General features: G+C 33.1%; 1 long non-coding RNA gene across 1 annotated transcript; it reads right to left on the reverse strand.

Annotated features, from left to right (window-relative positions):
* Window positions 1–13,875: 13,875 nt before the first annotated feature.
* On the reverse strand, window positions 13,876–14,722 carry LOC128133879 (uncharacterized). The gene is made up of 3 exons (XR_008232185.1): window positions 14,551–14,722; window positions 14,368–14,406; window positions 13,876–14,193 (listed from the first exon to the last, which is right to left on the reverse strand). It is a non-coding gene; the product is annotated as an uncharacterized LOC128133879 (long non-coding RNA).
* Between the last annotated feature and the right edge of the window lie 8,466 nt (window positions 14,723–23,188).

The following is a 23,188-nucleotide window of genomic DNA, read 5'->3' on the forward strand; positions in this document are numbered from 1 at the left end:
CATAACTTTTCTATTAATCTAAAACAACTCATAAGAACAAGGTAATTCAAATCAAACAATTATCATGAAATTAGCCTAACCGTTAAACTAATACAAAATATGAATCTTATGACAATTATCTTTGAAATTAGATTAGCATAAACATTACCACATCAAAAATAGGTTTACAAGTTTAAAAACAACTTGGGTAACGATCCTCATCCAATACCAAGTGAAAACCCTGAAATTCTGCATACAGGGGGATCACCTTGTCGTGGTAAAGATTGCCACATCGTGGTGAGCAGTCAGATGCACGAAATGCAAAATTTCATCTTTTGAACGATATTGTAGCATCAAGTATAATTGAAAACAAGCATAGGCTTTGATACCATTGATGGGTTTTGAGCATTCTAACACTCCTATGGTGTACATGCAACCCTATAAACCTTGGTTCTATGTTTTCTCTATTATACATGCAAATATTCAATATTCCAAGGTTTTATCCTAACTAGCATATTATGAAGCAACTATACTACAAAAGTCTATTTAGAACAGATATCTTTTGAGGTGACTTGATGTCTTTAACTTTAAGAGCTTATCCCCAATAGTGTGGAAGCCTCAAGTGGAATCAGAAATCACCAAAAACTCCTTGGAAAACTTGAGAGAATAGTAAGCACAATATAAATTGGCCCACTCTTGTTTGTCCTTACACTAGTGCCATTTCATGTGCCAACGACCTCTTTATATAGTATGGAGGATTAGGGTTTCATCCATGTAAACCCTAATACCCATGCAAGCTTTGCCCAACCTAAATGAACTCGGCCCATGCTATATATATATAAGTGTCAATATTTAACTTGTTCCTTGTTTATCACTAAATTAATTCTAAATTAATTCTTGATCAATACTAGTTAAATAATATGATTCCATATTAATATATTAGAACTTATAATATATTAATATAAATCATAAACATACTATTCACAAAAGACTATCCATATAAATTGTTCCAGTGAAGTGCAACCCAAATGGACCATGCCAAATCGGGTCAAGTACATACCAATTATAATTATGGACTTAGAAACTAATCCAAGAAGTATATGATAAAGTCAAGGAGAGGATTTTCTTTGAGATATTCAATCAAAAGACGTCGATTTCAAAAGCTAGGTTCTGTTTGTTGCTAAGGTTAATCATCGATGACTCAATGATCAACCCATATCCGATCACCACAACACAACTCTTTACAATGTTTTATGATATGGGGTACACTAAAGTTCTTACCACAGTGGCAAAATTCAAGAAGTCTTGTCTTCCTCCACAGTGGAGTGGTCTTTTTACTCTCCTCTTCAAAGGTTTATCGAAGAGAGTTGCAGGGTCTGATGGGGCAAGCCATGCGTTTATGACTCTTTTCTACGGTCTGTACCACAGAGTCAACATGGACTTTGGGTCTATTCTATGGACTCAACTGGTTCAAAGCCTCAACTCAGCTTCTCGCTATCCTGAAATCTCATGTGGTAGGTTTTGGACCCTAGTAACTCAGTGGGCGATGAAGAAGTTCCAAATTCCAACAATGGCAGACTCGTTGATGTCGTCAATCGCTACTTTTCACACGAAAAAAAATATTGTCTTTGATCCTACAAAGATTTTCTTATGGTTCGGTTCCTGAATCCATGTACAGGTGTGTTTCTAGTGAAAGCAAGCTGATGAATGAATATAAGAAGCTTCCTCCTATGGGCCCGAGGCAGCTCACTCTTGAAATGCAAAGCTCGCTGGATGCTGCTGATAAACCAACAAAATGAGGGAAGAAGGCTGAACGAAAAAGCGAAAAGGAAGGTCCCTCATCAAAAGTTGCTACTACTAACAAGCGAAAGTCTGAACAAGTAGCTCCTTCCGCTCCTAAGAAACGAAATGCCAAGAAAAAGGCAGACAAGTCTAAGGCTCCCTCTTCAAGTGATTATGAATATGTTCCATCTGACTAACAACCAGAACCAGAGTCAAGCGATGATGAAGCTTCTCAACATGAGAGTTCGCTCCGAGGTAATTCGCCTCCACCTTCACCGATTCATCAAGGTAACCAAGCCTCACCTCCTCCTTCTCCAGCTCACTCAGTACCTATAACAATCGCTCCGTGCCCTCCTTACATCTCCTCTTCAACTACAACTTCTATACCAATCCCCACTCCCTTGTTCACCGAAGTTACCATAACCACCACTTCTATAACCGAACATCAAGTTCGTGTCAACGTATCTGATGCGGGGGCACCTACTTCAGGTCTTTACACCCCCATTACATCTAAACCTCTATCTCCACCTCCCTCACATGCATCTGACGCCATTCTTGGCTGAGCGGATATGGAGTTTGATTCCTTTTACTATAGTCCCTACAGAGTTCAGAGCGATGATGATGATGATGCTCCTGTAACGAAGAGGAATTTAAGGAATCTCGATGAAAAGCTTGACAAGTTGCTTTCTTCTTCCTCTACCACTCCCACCGAGACATACTCTGAGGCTACTATCAAGGCTTTGTTGGCAACCTTTGTCAAGGAGCATGATACCTCCATTTCCAACACTGCCAAAGCCAATGACGCCTCCACCTCCTCATGTCAAAAAGAAACCATTGCCATTGAAGAATCCACCAAAGATTGCAAGCAAGCGATCTTAAAATGTCAAAAAACTAATTTTTGATGCTAATGTTTTTCTAGATTCTCTTCAGGCTGTTGCTCAAAAGAATGCTCAAATGGTGAATGCCTCTGTTGACAATCTTACCAAATTGCTTCAAGCTGAGAAGAAGCACTTTTAAGAGGCACTCCAAAACACCAGGTTTGACTAGAATGAGCTTCAAACATCCATCCATGCCTGTCTTGATAAACTCTAGGCTGATCTTGCCTTAGAAAGCAAAGTCATGGATGAACTTGCTCTCAAAACCATGAAGGTTAAGACTCAGGCCTTAAATCTTACTCAGGCGCACAAGGAAATTGTTGATCTAAAGTCTGAGCGAGTTGTCATCAAAAGTTGCGTTGGTGATGTGTATTCTCTTCTCTTAAATCTCCTTGAAGCACACGATTCAGTCCTTACTATCACTGTTCGACAACGCTTGGCTGAAAAGCTAAGACCAACTCTTGATGTGCTGAGCCGTATTGAAGGTGTTCCGGAGACTTTTGTCCCTCCGAAACAAGGGGGAGAGGAAGGTCTTGGTCAACCACAACCTCCAACAAGCAAACCTCCAACAAGAAAACCTGCTTTGCAACCGAAACTCACCACTAAACCGAAGGGTAATGAAGCTTCGGGTTCCAGTGTGAAGGACAAAGGTAAAAAGATTATCGGTGATAATGATGAGGAAGAAACACAAGAAATTACTCTCAAACGAAAGCAGAATGACCGAGAGCTTGAAGAAAAGCTTTGCATTGTAGAAGAAGAAGAAGAGAGGGAAAGGAAAAAAAGAAGTAAATGATGCATTGGAATGTAGAAAATATCTATTTCCTCTGTGGTCATTGGAGAAAGTTTTAAAAGAAGCAATTGAGTCTCCCAACACTCATTGGTTCGAACCGATCCTCTCTTTTGATCGTGAGAATTCAAGAGACTCTCAGTTCGACATGCCAATCACCCGAAAGGCGTTTGTATTCCATTTCTTTAAGCCAACCGTTGATATCCCTCTCCTGACTCGAAGGTTGATCGAGAACTTATCGACTACTATCTCGCTTTCTCTCAACCACAATACTTGACTTGGAGCGCACAAAAGATCACAACATTAAAGGTATTGAAACCAACTTCAGCAGGGATGTTTATAAATGTGAGGTTTAAGGTGACCTGAGGCTTAGACAACTCGGTTCATATGATCCATCTTGATGATTTGCCAAACTTAAACCCACATGATTGGATCCTCCTAAACAACATTCTGCTAACTGATCCAACTCAGTACGAGCCCATTATAGATCACATCAAGCGAATGTTGGTGTGTTACATTCTTGAGGTTGCCAAGATGGATCAAGAGATTGCCTTTGCCTTAAGGAAGAAGCCTACAATCAAACCAATTGGGAAGGCAAGCGACGTCAACATGATGCTGATGGGAAAAATCGACCCGAAGTATAACAATGTCATGTTCACTAGAGCCAAAGGCCAAAAATGCTTGTTCACTCTTGATCCTATTATCCACTTCTTGTCTGGAGCACATTCTAGATATCATTTACAGGTATAATCAAAACAGTGAAGCTGATAAGAAGATTTTTTTCGGATATGCTTCGGTGGTACATAAACTTCCGTCAAAATCTTCTCGCCATCATACCGAAGCTATTCAAGACTGTGAAGGTATCCACCCTCACTCAACCAAAATGATCTCTCGCCTCAATTGACGTAAACGGGGAGATTGTTGAGTCTAGGAGTTGCGTCATTGGGCTTAATTGCTTAGTCCAATTGTGTCACAGTTTGGGCCTGTCCATCCGTGTTTTTGAAATTAGGGTTTAGTATTATTGGTGCATGCATGTATCGTCTTTTGTACGATTTAGAATTATTATCTCTTTCGTGGTATTGTAACCCTAGTAGACCTCTACAGTAGAAGTTCTTTGTCGAGCTCTTCTGAGACGTTGCAGTCTTAATTATTCAACATTTGTTTGATTCATCGTGTGTTCTTACTATTGTTTACATTCGGATTTACTTGTTAAGAATCTAAAAGATCTTATAAGAGTTTTCAACTCATTAGTACCTTTAATAAGAGATAATGTATGTTGCTTAGCTCTCATACATTGTCCCATGCTAACCTCTATGCCAAGTCTAGTCTTTAACTCCTCTTTTAGCATCCTAACATTTAATTTTTGATTTACAGAACTTCCCTGGTGAAATGACTACCAATCCATCTATAATTAGCAATTGACCCTAACTTAAAATTCGTGGCACAATTATGCTCATTGATAAGGGACTTAATTTGGAATGAGTGCTCCTCATTCATCCATGACGCCTAGAGCCTAAATGTGCATTCACCATCATAACAGTTAACCAATAACCTTTTACTATCATTTTTTCATAGTATAGTTGATACCCATTAGCTACAACATAATTACAAAGTATGAATTTCAATTGTTTAGGGTTGGTGAACCTCATACCTAGATTTGTCTATTGCTTCTTCCAAGGTAGGTCTTCATTAAACATTGGTTTTCCTTTCACATCTAGGACATTGCTGTCTTCAACATCCGGGACATTGTCATCTTCATCATCTATTAGATTTTCACCTTTTGTGGCATCCTGGTTTCCATTTGCTCGACTTACTCCTTCGTAGGTTACTCCTTCCATATTGATCTGTTGTTGACTCATGAACTCATTTAGGTCAATACCTTCTTTCGTTTATATTGACATGTTTGACATAACAAAACAATTATCCTCAATTTCATTTTCCTTAGTTATGTGCATAGTAGTACAAAAATGGTCCATTTAAACAGTCGGTTGTACTCCACACCGGTAAGCAATGTCTATAAACTCTTGATATTGAAGTTCATTTGAAATCAAGGTTAAACCTTCTGGGTTTTCTAATTCAGATTGACAATAATAAAGCTTCTCACACTTCGTGTGTAAATGCTTCAAGAAAACCCATAAATTCAGTATAAGACATACCAGCAAAATCAATATTCTCGAACACATGATGAATACCATCAGAGTAGTAAAAAGGTTTGTCGATTAACACATCTTGGAAATGAACTTTGATTGAGACAAATATAGCCATCGATCTACAATATCTATGGTGGGAGCAACAGTTTCTTCAATGAGGACGAGAGGATTAAAGAACGTATTCGGTTTATTTACAACAATTCAAGATAAAGGTAATACACATGGTCATTTCATTAAATGACATGACACCGATATTTTTTTTCGTGGCACATATATTATCTTTGAACCCGGTATCAGATCACATAAGCGTATTTTAAAACAGGAAAATATAAGTTAGTTCCCTTAATATGCAAAAAAAAAAATTAAAATTTTAAAAAAATCAGTAACCTTTTAAAGTAAACATGACAAGTTTCATGGATTAATATGACATTTACCCTATAATGAATTAGTAAAAAAAATTTCAAAACACTATGGTCACTAAAAGAATAACCGGTAATAGCAATGACGACTTTAGCGGCGACAAAAAACAAACATGTTTTTGTCACCGCTAAAAGTATCTGTCATTGCTAAAGGCTTTTGTTGGTGATCAGCGGCATTTCAATCCCATCCGTCGACTTAAGAGATCATTCTACCACTAGGATGACATAAGAAATCTCGTGTCGATTTCCCTCTTGTATGTCGCTGCTAAAGAGTGCGCGTCGCTGCTAAAGGCTTATGTTGGTGATATGCGTCATTTCAATGACATCCGTCAATTTAAGCGATGATCCAACCACCTAGAAACCCCCGCATTGTTTTCCCTTCCATGTGTCGGTGCCAATGAGTACACGTCGCTGTTAAAGACCATCGACAATAAAACCCTCTTCGTTATCACTTTCTTTCCCGATCTTCTATGTTTTCCTTTCTTTTTTCTGCTCACCATTGTCGGCCTCATCGGAATTTCACAGAAAACTTCACAATTCCACCCCTCTCTGCTCCATCTTTATCATTTTGTTTTCCTTTTCTCTTATCCCTACTAAATTTCTAGTATTTGAGATTGTTGCCGGAATTTTGAGATCTCTCACCCTCCTCGTCGAAATATACCGTAACCACCACTGTTCTCACCGAAATATTGATTGTGTAGATGTGTATTTCTATGTGTATGTATATGTGTATTTTATGTATGTATATGTGTTTATGTATATGCAATTCTATGTATATATGTATTTTTATGTATAGGTATGTGTATTATGTATGTGCATGTATTTTCGTATGTATATGTGTATTTGTATGAATAGAAATACATATAAATAACGGCGACACCTTTAGTAGTGACAAAGAGCATTAGCGGCGACGGAAAGTAATAGCGGCAACTAATGAAGCATTAGCGACGAACAAACAACGACGACCATTTAACTGCGACTTGTCGCCGCTAACACCTTTAGTGACCACATGTTGGACCTTTAGCGGCGACGCCCGTCACCACTAAAAATCAAAATTCTTGTAGTGGGTGATTTACAAAATTCGGTGAGATAACGCAAATCCACATTTAAAAAACCTTGTTTGCACACATTATTTAGATTTGTTAAAGACAAGAAGTCTTTGATCCTTCCTTACACCACCGAATTCTTCTCCTTATCCTCCTCCGAAAATAGGCAAAAAAAAATATATAAAGCATAACATGAGTAAGACCAGTAAAAAAATTGATATTAAAGTGGATATATGGTTTTAGCTGAGTGAATAAAGAGGTCACTTGCAGATTTTTTTTCAAGCAATTCTCTTTATAAACTTTCTATGATTCCTCCAAAACTTTGTAAAAAACAAAACCTATGCCATGGTTTCTGTCCTATGATTGTTCAACAAATCAAGAAATATGTCATTAATTGTTCCATGTGCCTACATTAATGTCTACGATTCTTGTTTGGTCCTCTTTTCTTCCATCAGAGAAAAGTCTCCAAGTTCATATCAATGGCCACCTTTCCATGAAATGGTAGTACCACCCTAAGCCTAATCGCTCTTTAGTATTGCGGAAGTGAATTCTGTTGGATTCAAACAAATATTCTTTTCGATTTATGCCAACAGTAATAGATATGTGTTTGGTAGTTGAGTGTATATACATGCATTTAATTTGCATATATGTTGTAAGATATGTTTTTGTGCGTTTTGGGATTCTTGGAGCCTACAGACACTTATAAACGAAAAGGAAATGTTGTTATGGACAATCCAAAAATCTTTGAATTAGGGTTTGCAAACTATTCTCCAATGGAAATTGAATATACACTATCGGTTGCGAGTATGTAACAATAATGTATTTGGTTTACTTTTTAAATTTTATCATGTACTTCTAAACAATTTTCAAATTCGAATTGAAAAACACCATATTATTTTAGGTCGTTTTAGTTTCATCAACCTTTAAAATGGTCGTACATGTTTAAGAGAAACCACTGAATAAATCTATCATATTGATGGAGGCTCGGTCTACATGCAACTTAATTTGAGTAGCAATGGTCGAAAGCCAACAGAGCTAGCTGTAAACCTTTTCTCTTGTATGCACCTACTAGCCTTTATTTAGAAACAAATTGAAGTCATTTCATTTTCATAATTAATCTCATGATCGATCAATGTTCTAATTAAGAGGACGATGAATGTGACACGTTGTGTTCATCCTTTCCAGGCTCGTCTTGATTCTCAAATTTTATATAGAAAAAAGATAAAAAAGATGTTGAAGCGTGTCTGTATGCCATTTTTGCTATCTAAAACAAGAAGATAAACGCCAAAGGGTTAGTAGCCAAAGGGTTAGTAGGTGACCATTAAATTTTATGTCATTAATTCATTAAATTTGTCTACATATGTATATATAGAAGAAATATTAAGAGCTTTGATATGCCCATGCGATTTATCTTATATGTGTACATAAATTTCTTTTTGTAGAAAAACATTTCAACGAACCAGATGGATCAATCCAAGATTTTTTATATATACATTGGACAAAAACACTTTCCCAACCATAAATTGTCAATAGAGGCAAATTATTAAAACAGTAATTTAATAAAACTTATCAATATTTTTATTAGGTTAGATACCATGTCTTACATTAAAAAAATATAGAGTATTAAATAATAACAAGTAATATATATTAAGGATTTTTTTAACAACAAAAAGAATTTATTTTAGCGAGAGACTAAAGTTACAAGTAAACGATGCATTCCATGCCAATGTTGATACAGTCATTCGACTAGCTACAATAGTTACCATTTCTAGCTCTAATACTAATGCAATTGAAAGTTGTGAACTGAATATCACTTATTAATTCTTTGTTGCTCCAGGACTTGGAGTTGAAGAGAACCTCCTTGCGGTGTCTCCACATCACCCACGACTTGAACGATATTTTATGATAGAGTGTTTCAACTTTTATAAATTGACGACATTTATTAACGAGCGGGAAAATTAGCTAGATAGTTGGGAAGGTATGATGGAGACAAATATCCCAAAAGTTATTTATTATATATTGAAGAATAGAAGATTAGTAAGTAAACAATTTCTTTTTCGTTTTTTTTTTCTCTATGGTGGGAGCAAATTAATTAAACAAAATATCTTAGAAAGATTGTTTAAACTAGTATTTTTAGAATGGTATGTTTATGGAACAATCACTCGTAAAAAGTAGAAAAACTGTTAAAAGTGCAATATTGGAAGTATGTATTTCAAAATAAGTTTACACTATCAAGTTGATATAAAAATTGAAATATATGAAAACAATTGTTTATTTTAGAATGTCCATAAAGAATGATGATCTATGATGTGTCACCTTTGATTTGAAATAACGATCTATATATATATATATATATATATATATATATATATATATATATATATATATATATATATATATATATATATATATATATATATATATATATATATATATATATATATATATATATATATATATATATATATATAATTTTTTGAACAACAAGCATATATTGAAGCAAACTTTGAAATAGCAATTTATATGATATATATATATATATATATATATATAATACCAATGTCCTGCGTTGCAATGTTCTTATAAACCGGAACATATTATTCAAACCCTAATGTTCAAGTTCTAGCATTTTTAGGATGCGCAACTAGTCCGCACGGTTTCTGGAATTATCTCATACCAAATATGTGTTCTCCTTGAACTATGCGTTTGGTTGTCCATCCATTCAATTCATTCATCCAACCATGGTTACACCATTAGTCTATAATAGGGGACAAAAATAGAGAGGTCAACTTTGTGATATCCCTTGTGAGCCAGAAAATCTGGCTTTGACGTACTTCCATATTGCGTTGGAGTACAATAATGTATGGCAAGAAGACAAGCATACTAAGTCAATGATAAAAATATTTACTTTCCTAATCTTTGAATTTAAACTTTTGTTATAAATAAATCATGATATACTAGCCGTTTACCCGCGCCAAGCGACGGGTGCAAATTGTTTTTTTAGAAATTAGTTTTTAATGAAGATTAGTTATTTTACGCACATAGTTTGCTATATCTAAACAATTATCAATAAGATTAATGCTAACGAGAAATTATATCAATAATAATTAAAAATGAAAACTTGGGAGTCTTTACAAATGTATATAAACAGATGATTGATTGTGTATTATTAATCGTGCAACACTTATTTATACACCATGCGAATCTCCGCGCGTTGCGCGAGAATAGAATTATATAGTTAAAATAATAACTTTTACCAAATTATTATTTAATATTTCTACTTTGAAACAAAATGTTACTAATAAAGCAAACATATAGTTAACATATTAGTTTTATTAAACATTATAGTTTAACTTTTAAGTCATTGTGATATATACAATTATTTGATAATTTTATAAACCGTTTAAAATTGTATAAATTATATATCAAATGAATGATAATATAACAGGTAACAAAACATATGAACAATAATATAAACTGCAACTTTTATTAACATAAAAATATAAAAACATCTATTATAACATTTGTATTAAAAAAGATATATATACAACGAATAATAAAAAATATGAAAAATAATCACTATAACCTTTAATAACATAAAAACACTAAACATCTATTATAACCTTTATATTAACTCTTCATATTTAAATCATAAATCTATGCAAATACATTAATGTTTTAATGAGTAAAACTTTACAACTTTATAAAAGAAAAGGAAAATCAAAGGTTATTAGTGATTACTAATTAATAATCATAAGTTAAAAACTCTTCAGTTTTAACTAATAAATATACATAAATTAGAAAACTCTTGAGTTGTAGTGTGAGTTTCAAATCAATGCGGAACTTGGAAATCTATATTTATTATTATTATTATTATTATTATTATTATTATTATAAATAATTGGTTTTGATGCATCATTTTAATCCCTTCAATTATTAAACATAAAAATATTTAATTATAAATTTATAACATACATAGTTGCATATACATGTTAAACAAATCACATATTGTGTATATATATATATATATATATATATATATATATATATATATATATATATATATATATATATATATATATATTCGTAAATGTCATATGTAATTCTTGTGGTAGTAATATGGATAAATTACTTTCATATGAAGAACATATCATGATAAGTTTATCATAATTACATATCAAATGTTCAAAATTATGTTATCTTTTAAATATGTTGTGTAGAATAACCCGACAAAAAAAAAATAGAAAATAAACATAATCAAAATAGAAAAACTACAATCAAATAAATAATAGCATTGGGTGGTTGAATATATAATTAAAGATGTTACATAAACATACATTTAAATCAAAAGAAAAAACTAACATTCGTCAACTTTGCTCAAACAAAAAAACTTATATCCATTTTATGAATCTTCTTTCTTCATTTAACACCATTCAACCATAGAAACTTGATGACAATTTTTCACTAACATGCAATCAAAATATTTTTCCTTGAAAAAAAAACATAAAGATATTCCAAACAAAACATTGATGTTGGGAGAGTCACATTCAAGATTGAGTAATACACAGAAATCATATATAAAGATTTAATGAGAAACTGAATATAAAGAAAGAATAGAAAAGTTTCATTTGTTTTGGTTGAAAGAAAAAATCATATTACAATTACCATCGATGTGACATAACCCATTTCTTCAAATCATCATCTTTGGATCGTGAATGCTTCAACTATATGAAAACTTTTGTATCACAATATCTTCAAATGCTTCTTACATGTAAGATTTTATATAACACAAAAGATATAAAAGATTGACCTTTTTATAGTAAACTTTTCACTAAATCTTAATTAAACATAATATAAGTTATAAAACTTTTGAGTGTTAAATCATAATTAAGAAAACTTTTGAGTTGCATTAGTTAAAAAATGGGGTTTCAAATGAACGTGGTTTGAAAAAGTTAAAAATGGGGGTTTCAAATGCTTGAGATTCAAGAAAAAATGTTAACTTTATAAGTATGTATGATTACATTTGATGTATAGACTTCACTGTCGTTGAATTGTTCATTAGAGATGACTAATATTTTTGTATCGACATTTAGGTTCTTTCTACGGAAATGATTAGTTTTAATTCAACGATTAGTTTGATTTTGGAAATATGTCATATTATAAATAAGACACAATGTATTATTGGTAAGTATCATTAAACATTAGTACCAATTCAGCGGGGGCAAATAGTTGCTAAAAATAATTTGTTTTGACAATTAGTTTCTTTTCGATGGACAATATTATCGACATATAGTTTCTTTTAGAAACTTTACTGAGTATTGATCATGGGTTGATCTTTATAGTAGAACCATTCAAGTGGATAATTTAGTTTGTTTTGTATGGTTACGATATTAGGAATTTTGGATGTTTGTATTAAAATCGAATTTGCAATATCGGATAGTTTTGACACTAAATTGAGAATAAAATAGCCTAAAAAAATAAATTAACTTTTTATTTATTTATTTATATAACAATAAATCATATATTAATTCAATAATAGTTGTTTCTATTTAAAATAAATTAAAAGGCATGCCTAGTTAAAAAGCTTATATTAATTTATAATCTTTTTAGATAATTAATCATCATAAAACTTTATGTCATATAAAAGGTCTTATTTTGAAAAGTTGTGTCTACTGATAAATTTTGACCAAAACAATAGTATCAATTAAAATGAAAATCAATTTTGGAACATTATTGATGTTAAGATCTATATTGTTATAGAAATCAACTATTACCTAGTTACTTAGCATCCTTAACTCTATTACTGCTTAAATGAATAATGTAAACCATAAAAAAAGAATGAACCATCCTATTATAATCTTATTTTCTCAGTCTAAACAATAAAAAAAATCATGTATGCTTCTTAATATAAGGTTGCAAGATCCAAAATGAAATTTGGAAACCCATGACAACAAAACTTGTAATTAAAGGGATCTACCTCAATTTACTCCAAAAATTCTAAAAAACAATTACAATGCCTTAAAGGTAAAAAAGATACAGTTGAATCTTTTACATACTTAATATGATGAGGGTGTCCAGGGATATAAGGTTCCCATCTGCCAAAACAAGTTATATACAAATCAATAAAAAAAAGTTGACCAAGAATTATCTCTTTAAAAATTTAGGAAAAAAGCAATCAATAGTGATTATACTGCAATAATCATTTTTTAAAGAGATTCAAATTACAGCTGAATTTATCATAAATAATTAAGTCAACATTCGACTTTTGGCCACCAAATATTATGAGCAAGATACCTTTGATTATGATTCATCTCCACCATGACACCAAGATTAACAATGAAGACACTAAATCACCACTAACTAAAAACTGAAAAAAAAAATACATAAATAACTAAAATAAAAAAATCAATACACAAAAAGGGCTTAAAGAAAGATTGAATTTCTTGATTTCAATGAGACTATTTTGAACCTGTAGCAAATAAAATCAATAAATGTTTACCATATCTTCATTTAAATAGTTAATTACAGTCACGTCTAAAACATTAAAGATGAGTTTGTAATGTCAATTTATAAACTGGCACTTCACAATAACAAAATCAACCATGAATCTAACCAAAACCTAGCTTCCAATAAATAAACACATAATGAATATGCACCTTAATTGATGCTACCTTTACGGGTCATTCTTTAACAATTCCTAGGGAGTATGTGAAGTTTATTTTTTTCATGTTTTGTTTGTTAGTCATATATCATGAACAAATCAGTCCATCAAAGATTGGAAACCTAAATCCAGATACTGAAATTGAAAAGGAAACATAAAGTAACAATCTTACCAATAGTTCATTCATATTATCCATCTTCAAATCAAAGCAAACATTCTAGTCAGTAGTTCGTTCTTTTGATCAAAAAACAAAAAACAAAGATTTAAAAACTGAATGACAGTATAACAGTTCTCGTAGGTTTGGTGCTTTCTGTGATGACATTTCAGAGTATCTTGATTTTTTGGACTATTGGCATTTTCGCCTTCATGTGTGTTGGCTGCTTCTCGAATACTGCTTGTCTTGTTTTCATTAGACTGATTGGTGGTCTTGATTATGTTTTCCTAGTTTGGTGTTGTGGTGAATTTTTGGTGATGTTGACGTTTTTGCCCCCGACCTGTTTTTTCAGAAGATCTACGGATTAACCACCATTGCCTCCAATACCACATAAAATATTAAGCTTATAACCAATTAACCAGGATCAAAATCCCAAATAATCAAACATCTATCTAACAGGAGGCATAAATAAAAATTAACTAGGAAAAAAAATATGAAAAATACATGATCATACCTAACCAGAATCAACGCGGTTTCATGATATGTTGCAAACCTATACAAAAATAATTAATGAAAGAGATAAAGATGAAATTGAGGATGAAGAAAACAATTTTGTTTCCAAATGTCATTGAAATGTCAAGCAACGAAAAAGAAAAACAAAAAAGAAATAAAGATGTAAAATGTAATTGTTTGTTACCTGTTTTAAATCAGAAACTATTTTTCCTGATCATGTTCATCCAGATCCAAACACTTCTTTTAGAACCCTAGAGATAAAGCGGTAAATGGGTAAAGAAGAACCAATGGCATTTGGTGGCGTCGATCTCCATGGTGGGCGGTTGGCGTTTGGTGGCGTCGATCTCCATTGGAGTTTTCATTGATATACACCAAGAAATGAAGAAATTAGGGTTTCCATTGATAATAACCTCTTATTCGATAAGTTACATAAGTAGCAAATCTTATTTATGGTATGTTATTTAATTACAGTAAAAACATACCTTATTTAAGGTATGATTTGGTAAAGTATGGTATTGCATTAGAGGTTTGTAGATTAAGTCATTTTAATTGTACCTCTTAATTTTCAAGAAATACTCAATATGCTTAATATAATAGAATAGAAATAGATATTGAGTATTTTAAAATATTCTTCGAAGGATGTCAGCATGAACTATTCCAACCATTGTAGATTGAAAAATAAGTAGTTATGTACCTGTCGAAAGTCCTCTAAATTATTCATTGTGACACCTTATAATTTTATTTTTATTCTTTCACTAGGTGTAAGACCCGTGTGATACACAAGTTTATTTATTAAAAATTATAGTTTAATATCAGATTATAAGAATTATGTAATTTTTAAAACAATAGTTTTATATAAATACAAAATGATATAATAAATAGAGTAATTAATTTAATACATATTCTATGAGATTTGAAACAAGAATAAAAGAAACACTTAAAGAGCATTTATTCTTATATTTAATATAATGATCTACCTTACATATATAATCTTACTAAAATTTGGATTTTAAATTTCAGAAAAATGAAAAACACAAAAAAATGACAAGTGGAGAAAAAAAATAATTCAAAAAATTCTAGAAAAATGACATGTGTCAAATTCAATAAAAACATGACATTTGGCAAAAATGATTTTCATTTATTAGGTTACTAGTTGTGAGACCCTTATGTTATACGGGTTTGGTAAAACAAAAAATATATATGAAGGTTTAAACAAAATATTATTTAAATTTGAAATTTAAAATTTAAAATTTGAATTTAAAAGGAAACATATTAAATACAATATATAAGTACTAATATTGTAATTTATTGGCTATTTTTAATTAAGACAATTATTAATTGGTGTGTAAATTTGATTGTTAATTAAGAAAAGATAAAAAAAGAGAAAATGACAAATGGAAAAGAAATTATTCAAAAATACCAAAAAATGATATGTGTCCAAATTAATGTAAAAGTGACAAGTGGCAAAAAAAATCTTCATTTATTAGAGAGGATATATATATATATATATATATATATATATATATATATATATATATATATATATATATATATATGTGTGTGTGTGTGTGTGTGTGTGTGTGTGTGTGATAACCCAAATATTATAAATTGTAAACGTTATTATTCGAATCCAAAAGCCCAAATATCTAATTTTTTGGTGATTTCTCGTGGTGATGGTGAAGGGAAATGAGAAAAGGGGCGGAATGGTCTTCTAATATAGCATTAATATAAACAGAAATTAGTACAAAAAAAAGTATTAAAAAGGGTAATACGGATATTTTACATGGGTTAGGAACGGACATGTGATTTTTTGTCAAGCATGTGGACTATTTATATAATTTTGTCTTACTTTAATTTTATCATTAAAATTAAGGTAAATTACAAAAACTGTCCATATGATTATATATTTTTTTGAATTAGGTCCCAAGTTTTTAATTTGGACATAGAGCATCTTCAATGTTTGTTCGTCACAAAATAGTCCCAAATAGACCTAAAATGAATAAGTAACCCCACACCCCTTATTCTTTTCCCATATACATTTGCCCTCACCCCTCAAAGTTCTTTTCATCTCTTTTACTTTTTTCTCCATCTGTTTTTCCGATTCTTTTCCCATATACATTTCCCAAATACATCTTTATATTTTATACTTATGGACCCACGAAAGTCAGTTTTATTTTATTACGAATTTGTGCATTTAAAATCCATAAGTTCTCTAAGCATCGGGAAAACCACATCAAACGTGTGAAAAAAAACATTTAAAATATTAGAAAAGATTAAGATTAAGATTAAGAAGAGTATTTTAGTTTGGAATAAAACTACAACTTGGATGTCTAAATACTTAGACAACAATTCTTCACATCCACCAATTACTTACATGAAATATATTAAAACAGAAACGTAGAAGAAAGATTAAAAGGGATCTATAGATGAACAGTCTTAGCAATTTCTATGTGATGGGGATCTAAAGATGAGTCGTCTTGGTAATTTCTGTGTGATGCCAAAGCTACAGTTAATAGAAGCGTAGAAGAAAGATCACTACAAAGGAAACCCTTTATCTTTCTTCTATGGTTCCATTTTTTATCAAGGCATACAAAACGGGAAAAAATTATCTCGAAAAGTTGTAATTCCTCATTCTTGACTCTTGTCACTAAATATGTAGAATCGGTTCAAGTTAATCATTATAGACTCATTTTGTTGATTGGCAAGGTTTAGAAAATTTTGCCCAAGTTAATTGTCAACCGGATCAAATTGGTTCTTCGATCAGTTAGATTATCAAAACCCTCTCATTCAGGAGGTCAATTTAAAGACTACCTCCGATTATGCACGTGATTGTAGATTGGTATAAATTAAAGAGTTTAAGAGAAACTATTGTCAATTAAAACTAAAATTGCATCATTATCATTATCAAATAATTAACAAAATCATTGTCTAAATAAAGCATGAAATAAAATTATATTTCTTGTCATATCAGAAAAATAACAACAATTAACCAAATCTATTGTAACAACATTATCAAACATAAGCTCATAAATCTCGATCTTTGTAACAGGCAATGAACGCTCATTTCTCATGATCAGGTTCAACTTCTCATGCTCGAGGCTCTCACTTTCCTTTAGTCCTTCCATATCAAAATTGTTTATACAAAAAGTGACCCTCTTTAACTTAATTATCCGCACTCTTGTTTGTCTACCGCAATTGGAGATGCTAACGCAATTAATGTTTGTCTATCGCAGTTAAAGAAGATGTTTTGTCAACCGCAGTGAACCAAAACCTCTACCGCAGTGTAGAATGATGAAGAGCTTTTAGTTATGTTAACTAACTTAGCGTGTTAGCCTAGCTTTATCAAGTGAACCTTGCATGGTCACTTAAGTAAGTACGATATTAATTGTTTATTTCATATGTAACTTTTTGCGACTCTATAAATAGAGACCCCCTCTTCATGTAATCGTATCCACTTTCACGATCTTTTGAGCTAATATAGAAATACAAAGATCATTATCTAAAATATCCATCTTATCTAATATTCAAGATCCTCTTCATCTTAAACTGTTCACATTTACTAACTTGTGTTTGACTGCAAACCTTGTTATGACTCAGTTTGATGTCTACTTGATATAACTTGTTGTCTTTTATATTTCCTTCACATTTCCGAAACTAACTACCTAACACTTCTAACTTATTATTGTTGAGCTAACTTGATCCTTGAAATTAACTTATTCCGCAACTATTGCCTTGCACTAACGTTTGTTCAAGTGTTTCTCAAGTGCTTTTCTCTCAACAATTGGTATCCATGACAAAGTGGTTGTTTTTTAAACAAAATTCTGATTTTGAAAAGCCTTATATACCACTAAAGCTCATTCTTGAAAAAAAAAACAAAACAAAACATAGGAATTATGGCACAAGCTTTATCATCAAATGTTTCCAATAGCGTTGGAGGCTCGAACAGAGCATCAATACTTGTGGAAAATGAATACCACCATTGGTCCCAAAGAATGGAAAGCTATTTTAAGAGGCTCGGAAGAGACGTATCGACATTTGTGGAAGAAGGACCCCATGTCCCTGTTCTTACTCCTGTTCAAGCAGATGGTGCTCAATCATGACTCGGTAGAGGTGAGGCTGCAATGAATCGACCAACCAAAGATGATCTTGAAAAATGGAAGAAATTGGTCTACCGCAAAGAAGATTGTGCAAGGGGATAGAAAGATTCATATGTTGTACTTGTTCAAGTTATATGGAGAACTTCAGGCACCATAATCAACTGAGCTGAAAGATTTTGCAGACCTGGGTGGACTACAAGTCAAACTCCACAATACTCATATCCCACAGAATCAGCCTGTCCACTTTCATTTGACAACCTACCGTAGTCATATGAAGCTGATGCTAAAATCGATGTCATTGCCTTGGTTACCTAACAATTCAAAAGGCTACCACCACCATCATTTCGTAAAAATCAGCAGTTTCCCAAACCACCTTTTAAGCGCAACTTCAATCTGCAGAATAACCACTCAAGATATCCCTGAAACCCTCACCATCCACCGCAACTATAGAATACACATCATTCCAAAGAGGCACTACAGTCCAACAAACCATCAGACTCTAGTACCACAACTGAAGATAAAAATGAAGTCATTATCTATCACAAGTTTCATAAAGAGAATCACTTTGCCAAGGACTACAAAGCAAATGTGGTTAAGGACAAGGCATTATGGCTCAAGAGATGGTAGAAAAAGAAAAGGCAAGAGCGTATGTTGCTCCAGTGAAGAGGGATCATCAAGTATGGTCATCTAGAGATGACGATGAAGATTTTGACAACAACAAGAGAAAATGAAAGATCTGCATGATTGCAACTGCTAAAGCGGATGGATCGATGAATTTGCAGAGGAATTGTTGTTGTATGGCCAAAGATGGCATCCTCATCATTGTCGAACATGTAAAAATCATGATCCATTCTAATAATTTTAGCATGCATGATTATGAACCATACTTAGATAGACTTAATGACATGTGTGTTGCCGTCCTTTCAGACTACAACAAAAAAACTAGATGAAAAGAATATAACATCCCAAGAGTTATATCATGAGAAAGGAAGACTTGAGGATAAGAGACTTAAGGTTTTCATGCTTGAAAAGGATTTTTTTGTTTAAAAAGGATGCTAATATATTGAATGAAACTTAGTTAGATATTGCTTTAAATCAACGGGATCTTGCCCAGAAAGAAATTGTACGTTTGAATCAATTAATACAAAAGCTTTTTAATGAGACTAAAGCAATTGAAAACTTAGTTAACAATAGGACCGTAGACAACACTTACAACTAGGGATGTTCCAATGGGTACTCAACCAATGAGAACTCTACTCCTCGGTTCAATGTTCATCGTCCATATGTCCCACCAGATCATGAATTTCAGTATCCAGTCAATAACAAAACATTCCCCGAAGACATAAGGTGTAATTTCGGTAGACTTCATGAACTGAGTAACAACTGTGTCATTGAGGAAATCTCTCCTGAATCCTCGGGTAATCCATGTGATCAATTACACATCATTGGCACAATTCGTCTCAATTCTTAGTCATCTTAAGATGCAGATGAAGAAATCATTGTGGAAGGACCAGAATTAGTTGTAAATTGTCCATCCTTCCCTTCCAAAAAGTTTCTAAACAAAAAACCATCATTGACATACTATGTGGTAGTCCAGTCATCTGTACCGTAGGCCGCAGTCAAAAGCACGGTGACTATTCAGCCCATTCTTCATGAATTACCAATTGAAAATTCTGAATTTGGCCAATGTGCACAGAGTCATGAACGTTCTAGTTCGGATGACTCAAGTCCTTGTTTTTCAACTCGTTCAAAGGTTTTCTAGAAACCGTAGTGAAATATTTCTGATTGTGGTTCTCCTAAGACTCAAGAAAAATTAGTATTCAAACAGGAACTCAGGTCCCGAGGAAAAAAGAGGGATACTAATCTAAAAAACAACACTTTCAAACAAGCCAAGTTTTCAAATCAAAAGAACTTCGAAAAACCAACTGTTGTCAAAAATCTTTCAAAAATACGGCAGTCAAAGGATCACACAAAAGGAATCTACAGTGACAAAAAACTTTTCAAACACTCCTGCAAAATTCCAGAAGAAAGTCACATCTTTTCAAAAATATTCCTTAAATGATACAAAGTGGAAAGGTATTTTACCAACTCCTAAACATTCAAAATCACATCAACCTGTCATCAGGTCAAAACCTAGGAGTAGTTCATGTGCCAAAACTTTTTCCAGTATCAAGGGCACTATAGCCAAATTCCACCCACGGACCAGTCACAAGTCTCCAACCACACCCTCCGGACCGTTGACCAAGTACAATGTCTGGATAAATGAGCAAAATCTCTCCTTTGGATTTTATCTGCTAAAAATGTCTTGTCCAATCCAACCTCCTACTATTCAAAAAGTTGTGAAACACCCATGACTAGGTTTAAAAACTGAAATGCAACTTGTTCCTAAAACCCACATGCATGCATCAATTAAGAAAATTTCTCATGTGTCCCCGGGCTCCAAACTTGTTTGGGTGCCCAAACTAACCCTTTAATTGTTAGGAAATGTGCAAGGAGCAACAAGAAGAGGATTGGTTAATTGGTAGTGTATGCTCCTTGCACAGGTTAGAATACCTTCGCGACTTCAGGCCAATCTGTAATGGTGGACACGTCACGTTGAGAAACAATGCAAATGGAATCATCAGGATTTACAGTGTATTGACCATGGGAAGTTTCTCAATTCAAAAGGTCGCTTACGTATAAGGCCTCAACCATAACTTGATCAGCGTAGACCAACTATGCAAAACTGGTCATCAAGATTTCAAAGCCGAAGGGACAATGTACCCTTTGGATGTCTCATTGATCATTGGCAAACCGTAGTTGTGTTTTCTGTTAAAAGCAGTATCTGAAGTCCGTTGGTTGTGGCACCGCAAACTAGCTCATCTTAACTTCAGATACATCAACAACCTGGTCACCGAAGAACTAGTCTGTGGTCTCCCAATCTTAAAGTACAGTAACGATACGTTGTGCCCAGCTTGTGAGTGTGAAAAAAAAAACAAGGGAAGTCATCCTCTGATTGTCGATTCTTAATTCGTTGAACCTTTAGAGCTATTTCATATTGATCTATGTAGTCCATCTACTATAGCCAATCTTCATCACAAGAAATAAATTCTGGTTATAGTTGATGACTTTACTCAATTCACATGCATCTTCTTCCTGAGACTCAAATCTGACACAACGCATATCATGATCAGCTTCATAAAAGAAATAGAGCTCCAAATCAAGCTATCAGTCAGAAGGATAAGAAGTGACAATGGAACTAAATTCACTAATATGCTCTTGAATAGTTTCTTGGTTTCCAAGGGCATCAATCACAACTTTCCAACTCCCTACACACCGCAACAAAATGGAGTAGTAGAGCAAAGAAATCGCACATTGGTCGAAGCAGCTAGATCGATGTTAAACTTTGCCAACTTTCCTCTCTACTTTGGGCCGAAGCTGTTGCAACTGCATGCTTTGTCAAAAATGGAGCATCATTTGCAAACGTCTTAACAAGACTCCGTATGAGGGTCTCAACAACCGCAAATCCAATGTCCGATTCTTCCATATTTTTGGATGCGGATGTTTTGTGATCAACAAGGATCAACTTAACAAATTTGCACTGAAATCAAATGAAGGCATTTTTCTTGGATACTCAACTAATAAGATGGCCTACAAGGTTCTCATTAGATGTACAAGACTGATAGTCGAAAGCTTTGATGTCAAATTTGATGACTATTATGTCCGCAACACTGCTCCGTCAACTGAAACAAAAGCTATCCTGGAAAGTCATATCCAGCCTCTCCAATATGGGTTATCCCTTTCTATTAGGGTTGGGCGATAGGTTTTCTTTTCACCCTCTTGCCTTGATGAATTGCCAGGATATGAGCAATTCCAATGTTAGTGAAATTGGACTTCATCATTCCAGCTTCACACTAGTACAAAACTAGGCCATATAAATATAAAAAACTCATCATTATAGACATATTATGTCAGGTTTTTTTTCGTTCAACATGAAAGGAAGGATTGCATCATCGAAGATAAGTTATGATTTCATTCAATTGTGGTGAATATAACCCATGAAAACCCATTATTAAAGGTCAAACCCATCATTATATGGTAGAGTTGTTAGGTCCAGATAGTGTTGCGTCTTGGGCTCGATATTTAGTCCTTTTAATCTCCGGTATGGGTATGTCCATCCGTGAGTTATTTTGTAGGGTTTTATATTTATAGATGCTCGCATGCATCCTAGAACATAAGATTTGATAGAGAACTTAATAGCGTTCATTGTTCTTGTCTTTTGTAACCCTAATATCCTCTACAGCGGAAGTTCTTCATCGAGCTCTGCTGAGGATTGAATCTATTGAATCATTCGACACGTTCCGATTCATTGTTGTGTTTTATCTTACTGTTTTTCGCTTTCTTGATTTACCTGTTATAAGATCTAATCGATCAAAGAGTTTTATAAACTCATCAATTGGTATCAGAGCACGAGGCTGTGTAATTCATACACATCTCTTTTGTGAAAGAAGTGATTAGCGTTTATTCTGCATTAACTGATATTTATTGAGCCATCACTCCATAATTGACGTATCTCATTATCTATTCATTTTGCCCTAATATTACATATTACAAGTCTGATCTTGCAACAGGTTAAACGATCAAGCATGGGCGATTCTCAATCTAATCCTATCAACATCTCCAACAGTATTGGATCTACAACAAAGATTCCAATTCTTTATACTCAAGATTACGAGGTTTGGGCGC

The sequence above is a fragment of the Lactuca sativa genome, chromosome 4 (assembly GCF_002870075.4).
Source record: "Lactuca sativa cultivar Salinas chromosome 4, Lsat_Salinas_v11, whole genome shotgun sequence".
NCBI lineage: Eukaryota > Viridiplantae > Streptophyta > Magnoliopsida > Asterales > Asteraceae > Lactuca > Lactuca sativa.